Here is an 8,135-nt window from a genome sequence, read left to right as displayed (position 1 = left end):
TTCCTTCCTTCCTTCCTTCCTTCCTTCCTTCCTTCCTTCCTTCCTTCCTTTCTTCCTTCTTTCCTTTTTTTTTTTTTTTTTTTCAGAGTTTCACTCTTGTTGCCCAGGCTGGAGTGCAGTGGCACAATCTCAGCTCACTGCAACCTCTGCCTCTCAGGTTCAAGTGATTCTTCTGTCTCAGCCTCCCAAGTAGCTGGGAATACAGGGGCCTACTATGTAAGCTAATTTTTGTATTTTTAGTAGAGACGGGGTTCACCATGTTGGTCAGGCTGATCTCGAACTCCTGACCTCAGGCAATCCACCCGCCTCGGCCTCCCAAAGTGCTGGGATTATAGGCATGAGCCACCGTACCTGGCATATCTTCTCATTCTTTGTGTTCGGAATTGTTGATCTCTATATTCATTGCTAGCTCTGTAGAGCAGAAAAGAGCACTAACCAGTGAATTTTATTTAAGAATTTTTCAGATGGAAAATGTACTCTCATAAGCTATAAACTGACTAACCAACAATAATAATTAGCATTAGTGAGAAAAGCAATTGTTAAATAATAAGAGCTAACCATTTTTGAGTGGACTGTAGTAAGCACTTTACATGCATTATCTCACTCTGTCCTCGTCACCTTATGAATGAATGGATGGTGATATTATCTCTATTATCAGATGAGGACACTGAAGTACAGACATTAAATATTGTGTCCTAGGTCACAAATATTGGGGCAAAGTTGGACTCAGTCAGACTGAGTCTGTTTAACATTAGAGCCCATTTGCTTTTAACCTTTGAGCCATGCTCTCTTGTCCTCTCAACAAGAATTTATTATTCTCCGGGAGACTGAAAACAGAGTCTGAAGAATCATTGACTGCAACAAGTGAGCATTTATTATAAAGTGGAAAAGAAAGCTACCCTGCCCTTGGCTCCGGGACTCACCATTCTAAGAGATCTAGCTGATGTGCACAGAGGCAGGCTTTTATGTCTCAGGTACCTGTTACCCAAATTAGGACAAAATGGTGCCCATATCCTGTGGGGCCCCTCAGTGCTTCCAGAGCATTCCAAGGGTCAGATTTCTCCTGCTTCCTGAGTCTTGGATCCTTGACTTTGTGAGGCCATTTTAGTTGCTGCTCTTGACCCATCCTAAAGGTCAGAGCTGGGTTAAAGATAGAATAGTTAGCATGCCTGGAAGAATCCGCCATAGCACCCTCTCTAAGTGCACTTTTACTCCAATTCCAACGACCACTCTAGGCCAAGCCATGAGTTCATGTAATGGGATATCTGAAGATATATGACCTCAGAAATTCACAGAGCAGATGGGACCCTTGCACAAATCATTACAGTATAAGGCAACATGTAGTCAAGTGTGGGAGCTCTGGTGTCCAACTGCCTGACCCAGGTCCAGTGTCGCCACTGCCCTTTTAGAGATAGCACTTAACCTTTCTCAATCACGGCTTTCTCAGCTGTAACAAGGAATAGTAGTAATAGCACTTGCACATGGAGCGTATCATGAGGATTCAATGAAATAAAATGTATCAAGTGCTTCTTAGGATTCCCATCCCATAGTGTATGTTCAATAAGTAGCTCTTATTATTGCTGTAAACAAAATATTATTTGTGGCAAGAAGGAGATACTTCTTTGAGATCTTCTTTGAGGAGGAGCATTTGATCTAGGCCCAGATGGGAGGAATTTCTGTGAGAGAGTAGGGATTATTCTATGCAGCAGCAGAACCATAACCTGCAAAAACACACAGGGAGAGGCAAGGCACGTGCAGGGCGTGGTGAGTGAGGCAGAATGGCTGCGGGGCAGAGGGTGCGGGAGTGTAGGAGGGAAGGAGGGAAAGACTGGTCAGAGGGCGTTTGTGGAAAGTCTCAGAGAATGGTGAGCATCATGTTAATCATGTTAATCTCCTAGTCCATGCCTCAGGTTTGAGAGCTGAATACCCACTAAATTAAGAATTGCACTTTTTTTTTTTTTTTTTTTTTGCATTTATAATACTTACGATCCTAGCCAGGGTTGACTTGGAGGCAAGAATAATTCCTTGGCAGTTTTAGGAGGCTACATGAATTATGCATTCCTGGTTACGTGGACTCTCAACTTTTTGTAAACCATGAGTGTATTACCGAAGGTGTACGGTCCCTTGTGCAGCCACCCCCACAGCCCCCATCCCATCCCACCCAACCCCTGCCCTGCTGGCCAGCTACAACCTAGCTACAACCACAGGAGCCACAGCAGCCCAGAAGACAGTGCTGATTGGGGTGTCCCTGTCATTGGACAGCCCTAGACTCCAGGCCTGGGGTGGGGGCAGGAGGGAGGGTAAGAAGAGGAAGGAAAGCCAGTCTCTTTTTGCAGATAGAGAAGAGGGTGCCCAGAAGAATTGTGCTGAGCTGGTGATTTTAGCTGTTATCTGCTTGGATGTAGGATTGATTCACTCCTACTTCGAGGTTCTCAGAGCCCAGAATGTTCCATAACTGAAACGCTTGATGCATTTGGTCTCTGTGGCACTTAATTCACCACCCCAACCCCATTTTAGTATTTGTAATAGCGATCCGCAAAGGGCAGGACTTGAATGTTTTAAAACTAAAAGAGGATAAAAAGTGAAGTCCTAATAATGGTTCTCTTCTGTCTTTGTCCCTCTAATTAGAGAAGGCCATATGCATGTCTCCATAGGAAATGGATGGTTAGGGAATTGGTACCGTGCTGGAGTTGTGTGTAATCTTGCCCTGCCTGAGGGAGGCCTGATGTTGGAAGTATATAAGGGAATCTGAAAGCTTGGCTGCTCTAATAATTGGACTGGCTGTACCGGTTTTTCTTTGCTTATTAAATCACAGGCCAGCAACACTTCTGTGGCAGGAGTTATATACCGAATTGGTACACTGTGAGATCCAGAGCAAACTGAAAGTATGTCACACTGAGCATTTTCACAGACCAGTCATGGCCACAAGTTTAGGCCTGGCTTAACCTGATTCACTGGAAATCAACTTCAACAGCACCAGCTGTAATGAAAAGTAAATATGCAGGTGTTTGTTGTTATATATTTGGCATTGTTAAGCTATCACTGAATTTTTTAAAACTCTTGAATCAGTTGGTGAATGTACATGTATCCAAACAGCTTGCTTCCAGACTGTGTACAATATCTTCTTTTTTTTTTTTTGAGACAGAGTCTCCCCTGTTGCCCAGGCTGGAGTGCAGTGGTGCCATCATGGCTCACTGCACCCTCAACCTCCCAGGCTCAGGTGATCCTCCCACCTCAGCCTCCTGAGCAGCTGGGACTACAGGCGCACACCACCAAGCCCCTGGCTAGTTTTTGTATATTTTGTAGAGATGGGGTTTTACCATGTTGCCTAAGCTGGTATTGAACTCCTGGGCTCAGGCAATCTGCCTCGGCCCCCCAAAGTGCTGGGATTACAGGTGTGAGCCATTGTACCTAGCCCATAAGTATCTTTTAATGCTTACCTTCAATTACGATATTGAAGATATGGGAAATACCTTGCATTTGTATAAAGCATTTTTACTGGTTGTTTCAGTTATTTGAAATCACGCATCCTCTGTCAGTCTTCTGGCTGATTCAATTGTTTGATTCTGCCCAGAACCAAGTGCGGTATAATAAATATTAGCTCCTTGATCCACAGAGGATGCTGACCCTGAGTTGAGTGACTTATGCAAGATGATAAAGCTAGATAGTGGCTGGCCGGAAGGAGCAGCCCACTAGGTCATCTGCTTGTGGGTTCAGTGTTGGGGTTTCTCCACCACATTGTGACAGAATAGTCTGGCTTGACTGGTTTTTCTAAAGCACTGATTTTTCAGCTTCCCAAGAAAACCAGAGTAGATCCTCTTTTTGTTTGTTTTGTTGACCCATTTATACACCTTCTCTTCTATAGATTTTCCCATCTTCTAAGATGTGAGAAGCACATTTTATGCATAGCCAATGATTTTTTAAACCAAACTCATAAGCAAAATCTGAATTTCTTTGGAGCAGGAAGCAGAGAAAACAAATACCTTTTCTGTGCTGATTGCTCACATAGACATAAACGCACACTCTGCAAAGGGGTTGGGTTTTAGAAATTTCAATTACTTTGTTGTCACCTAAAATAAAACCCTCCCTAGACACGCCCCCAGCACTCTCGTTTTTCTTTTTTATTTTTGAGACAAGCTTTCACCATGTGGGCCAGGCTGGTCTGGAACTCCTGGCCTCCAGTAACCCACCCACCTCAGCCTCCTAAAGTTCTGGGTTTACAGACGTGAGCCACCGGGCCCATCCTCCTCTGCCCTCCCTTCACCTATAGCCTTATCTTCCTCCTTGTCTGCTTCGCAGGCCAACCCTGGAGAGAGTTGGCTAACTTCCTGTCCTCATTTTCTCATCTCCCTCTTGTTTCTCACTCTTCTTCTGGCTGGACACTGGCCAGGTTTTTGTTAAAGTCACCAGTGGTCTCCACGTGACTCCGTTCAGTGGACTTGAGATTTTCAGACTCAATTTATTTCCTCTCTTAGGGGATTTAGTACACACTGTGACCTTGGGGAAGTTACTTCTCTAAATTATATGCAAAATGGGCACAGCACCTTCCTCCTCGGATTGTAGCGAGGTCTAAATGACATAGTTTGTGGGAAGTGGTGAGCATAGTGTCTGCTACAGTGAGAGGTACATGGTAACCCCTGGTTCCTGTGACACTGTATTTTCCCTATGCCTTTGGCTCCTTCTACTCTGTGCTATCATGAAAAGAAATGAAATGTGTCTGCAGCCAGAGGACTCTGGATGTGAGGTGTTAAAGGAGAGACAGTCCTAAGAGAAATCTTAAGCAACTGAGTGGTGGTGCCATTTGCTGAAAGGTGGGATCCTAGAGGAGCCAGAGTGGCATGGAGGAGGGCGGGCACATTTGGACATAGTGAACCACCCATGTGTAGATGAACTGGATGTATGGGTGAGTAAGGCTGGAGGTCAGAAGAGACATAGGAGCAAGAGGCTCCATGGCCGGGCATGGTGGCTCATGCCTGTAATCCCAGCACTTTGGGAGGCTGAGGTGGGCGGATCACCTGAGGTCAGGAGTTCAAGACCAGTCTGGCCAACATAGTGAAACCTTGTCTCTGCTAAAAATACAAAACTTAGCCAGGTGTGGTGGCACACGCCTGTAGTCCCAACTACCTGGGAGGCTGAGGCAGGAGAATCAGTCGCTTGAACCTGGGAGGCAGAGGTTGCAGTGAGGCAAGATTATTCTGCTACACTCCAGCCTGGGCAACAGAGTGGGATTCCATCGAAAGAAAGAGAGAGAGAGAAAGAGAGAAAAGGAGGGAGGGAGGGAGAAAGGAAGGAAGGAAGGAAGGAAGGAAGGAAGGAAGGAAGGAAGGAAGGAAGGAAGGAAGGAAGGAGGGAGGGAGGGAGGGAGGGAGGGAGGGAAGGAGGGAAGGAAGGAGGGAAGGAGGGAAGGAAGGAGGGAAGGAAGGAAGGGAAGGAAGGAAAGGCAGGCCAGCCGTGGTCTGGGAGAGAGAGCAAGATGAGAAGGGAAGGGTCTGGGACAGATGCAGAAAAACGTTGGACTATTTCAATAGCCTCCTGATTGGCCTCCCAGCTTCCACCCTGGCCCCCCATAAAAAGTCCTTACTCTGCCAGAAAATGCCACAGGATCTGCCCTGCTGTTCTCCTAACCCCAGGCTGCTTCTGTGACCTCATCTCCACCCTCCCCGCTCTCCTGCTGGGCTCACTCTGCTCCACCCATGCTGGCTTTCTTGCTGTAGTTCCTCAAATAGATCAAGTATTCCCCTTCCTCAGAGCTTTTGCACTTGCTGGTCCTTTTGCCTAGAATGGTGTTTTTCTAGATATTCTATGTGTATCACCCCCTCACTTCCTTCAGTTCTCTAGTTAGATATCCCAGCGTATCCATGAGAACTTCCCAGAACATATTATTCAAAAGTGCAACACTCATCTATCCCCTTTTCTCTGCTTTCTAAAACTCACTAGCATCTGATATGATCTATATCCACCTGACATATTTTGTTACATTGTATAGAATTATATGCTATATGTTTCTATATGTGACACATATGATTATAATAATTGTAAATATATATACTAATATACCATGATATATATTATACCATCTCTATTTATTATAATCTGCTATATTATACAGTAATTTTTAAAATTTCCCATCTCCTAATATAACTCCATGAAGCCAGCAACCTGATTGTGTTCACTGCTATATCCTTGGAGCCAAGAAACTTTCCTGGCATGAAATATACACTTGCTAATATTTGTGGAATTAAGAAATTCCAAGATTTCATGATAGCAAAAAAAAAAAAAAAAATCAACTTTTATCCCCCACAGGGTTGCCATTTGAAGCTGCAAGTACATTATGTGGAGTTGGTTGCTGTGGTACCAATGTGTTTTACATTTTGTATAGTAATGTCCATGAAATGAAGGATGGGTTTCCAATTTCCATTAGCGTAGGATGCAGTCGAGTCCTGCCAAAAGTTTCTTCCCTTTTGAAACGCCTTATCTCAAGCTTAAAGACTTCAACTTCCTTTTTTAAGACACAGCTCCCTTTCTCAGGAAATGTGTGTTTCTACTAGGATACAAATGGGGTTTATGATGCTGAGGGAAGTCCATTTGATTTGCTGAATATACCCTTGGCAATTGAGAGAAGGTTATCTGAAATTTAAAAAATTAATAATAATCCAGTTTGCCAGTATGCCACTCTGGATTACAGAACAGCACCAAGGTTATTGTGCTTGGAACATTTTTGTTTTTCTCTTTTAAAAATATTGCCTAATTATGGACACGAGGATATAAAAACAAAAGAAGCTCATTCTCTTCCCCATTTCCAGTCTACTGAGGATGACCCCAAGGCAGACTTAGATTTTCTCAGTGATTCAGAAGAAAATTGAGTAGTGTTAAGGAAAAACAGCCTTAACCTGAGACTCTAAAATTGTGCTTTAAGTGTGAGCAGAGGGACACGAAAAGCCTGCTGGTGAATGTCACCTGCTGTCTTTTGCAAACCAATGTATGCCACGGGACTCCTATGAATAGTAAATAGTACATGGCCTTTGAGCTGTTTTTATGTCAGTGGTAATAGGTCACACTCTTACCTAATTGCTCGTGCAGTTCAGAATTACCATATGGGGGTTAAGGATGCCCTTTGTATCCACTGCATTTTGGGTCAATAGGTGTGAAGCATAGGCCTCATCAGCCCTGTGGTCCACCTGTGTTTGGCAGTGAGTTTAGCTGTGGAGGAGTAATTAATTACCAAACTATATCAAATAACTATAATTTTTTTCTGTCCGCTAAGTAAAACTATTTCTAATGAACAGCTTCACGGAAATTGAACACCAGTGCACAAGGTCCTAAGAAGCTTTTACATCTGAATATGCTTGATATGTTTCAAACGTGCATTCTTTACATCCTTGTATGTATTTCTTCCATTACCCGGGAAACGTTAGATAATAAAAAGGATTGGTTTTGGGTGTCAGGTGGTCTTGAGTTTGAATCACTTACTAGCTAACTGATTCTTGTACCTTTTCATGTCTGTCACCATGAACACTGGGAATGGCCGTGTGAGATACACTCTGAATTTCCTATTCGGGTAAGACATGCTAAAGAGGACTGCCCTACATTTTCATTTAAATAATTGCATTCAAAATAGAAAGGCTCAAAGGATGAGGGAATTTTTTCCATTAATGATTAATTAAGGTCAAACAGCCAGGCTTTCACTTGATTTACACTTAAGTGTGTATTAATTCATACTTTCTTAAGTAAATGTCAGTTATGCTGCTAAAACAGAAACCAATAACAATTCAGAGATTGAATAGTAGGAAATAAACCTAGGGTTTGGAGAGGCTATCGAATCTCACTTTATGTAATGCCATTATAAATATCGGTTTTAAACTCAATAATGTACTTGGTTCTGTTTAGGGAACAGTGTAGGGAAATGGAAGAGGGTTGGTGTGGGGTATCAGACAGACTTGGGTTTAAATTGCTTACTGCGAATGACCGTAGGCCAGTATCCTAACCTCTCTCCGTCTCAGCCTTGCTATCTTGAGTTTGTGACAAGGATGCTTGCTGCAAGGTGTGTGTTTGTGAAGCCACAAAGATGAGGACCTGGCCACCCAGCAGGTGCCCACACTAACTTCAGAGTCTTTTCTCCCTCTTCTCCTGCCTCT

The 8,135-nt window shown here is 43.7% G+C and overlaps 1 protein-coding gene across 1 annotated transcript in view; it reads left to right on the top strand.

Moving 5' to 3' along the window:
- TMCC3 (transmembrane and coiled-coil domain family 3) overlaps nucleotides 1-8,135 on the top strand; it is a 259,281-nt gene that overhangs the window by 144,322 nt on the left and 106,824 nt on the right. The gene's annotated exons all lie outside the window — the stretch shown is intronic.

The sequence above is a fragment of the Piliocolobus tephrosceles genome, chromosome 10 (genome assembly GCF_002776525.5).
Source record: "Piliocolobus tephrosceles isolate RC106 chromosome 10, ASM277652v3, whole genome shotgun sequence".
Taxonomy (NCBI): domain Eukaryota; kingdom Metazoa; phylum Chordata; class Mammalia; order Primates; family Cercopithecidae; genus Piliocolobus; species Piliocolobus tephrosceles.
Note: the sequence above shows the minus strand (reverse complement) of the source record. Positions and strands in the feature narration are given on the sequence as shown.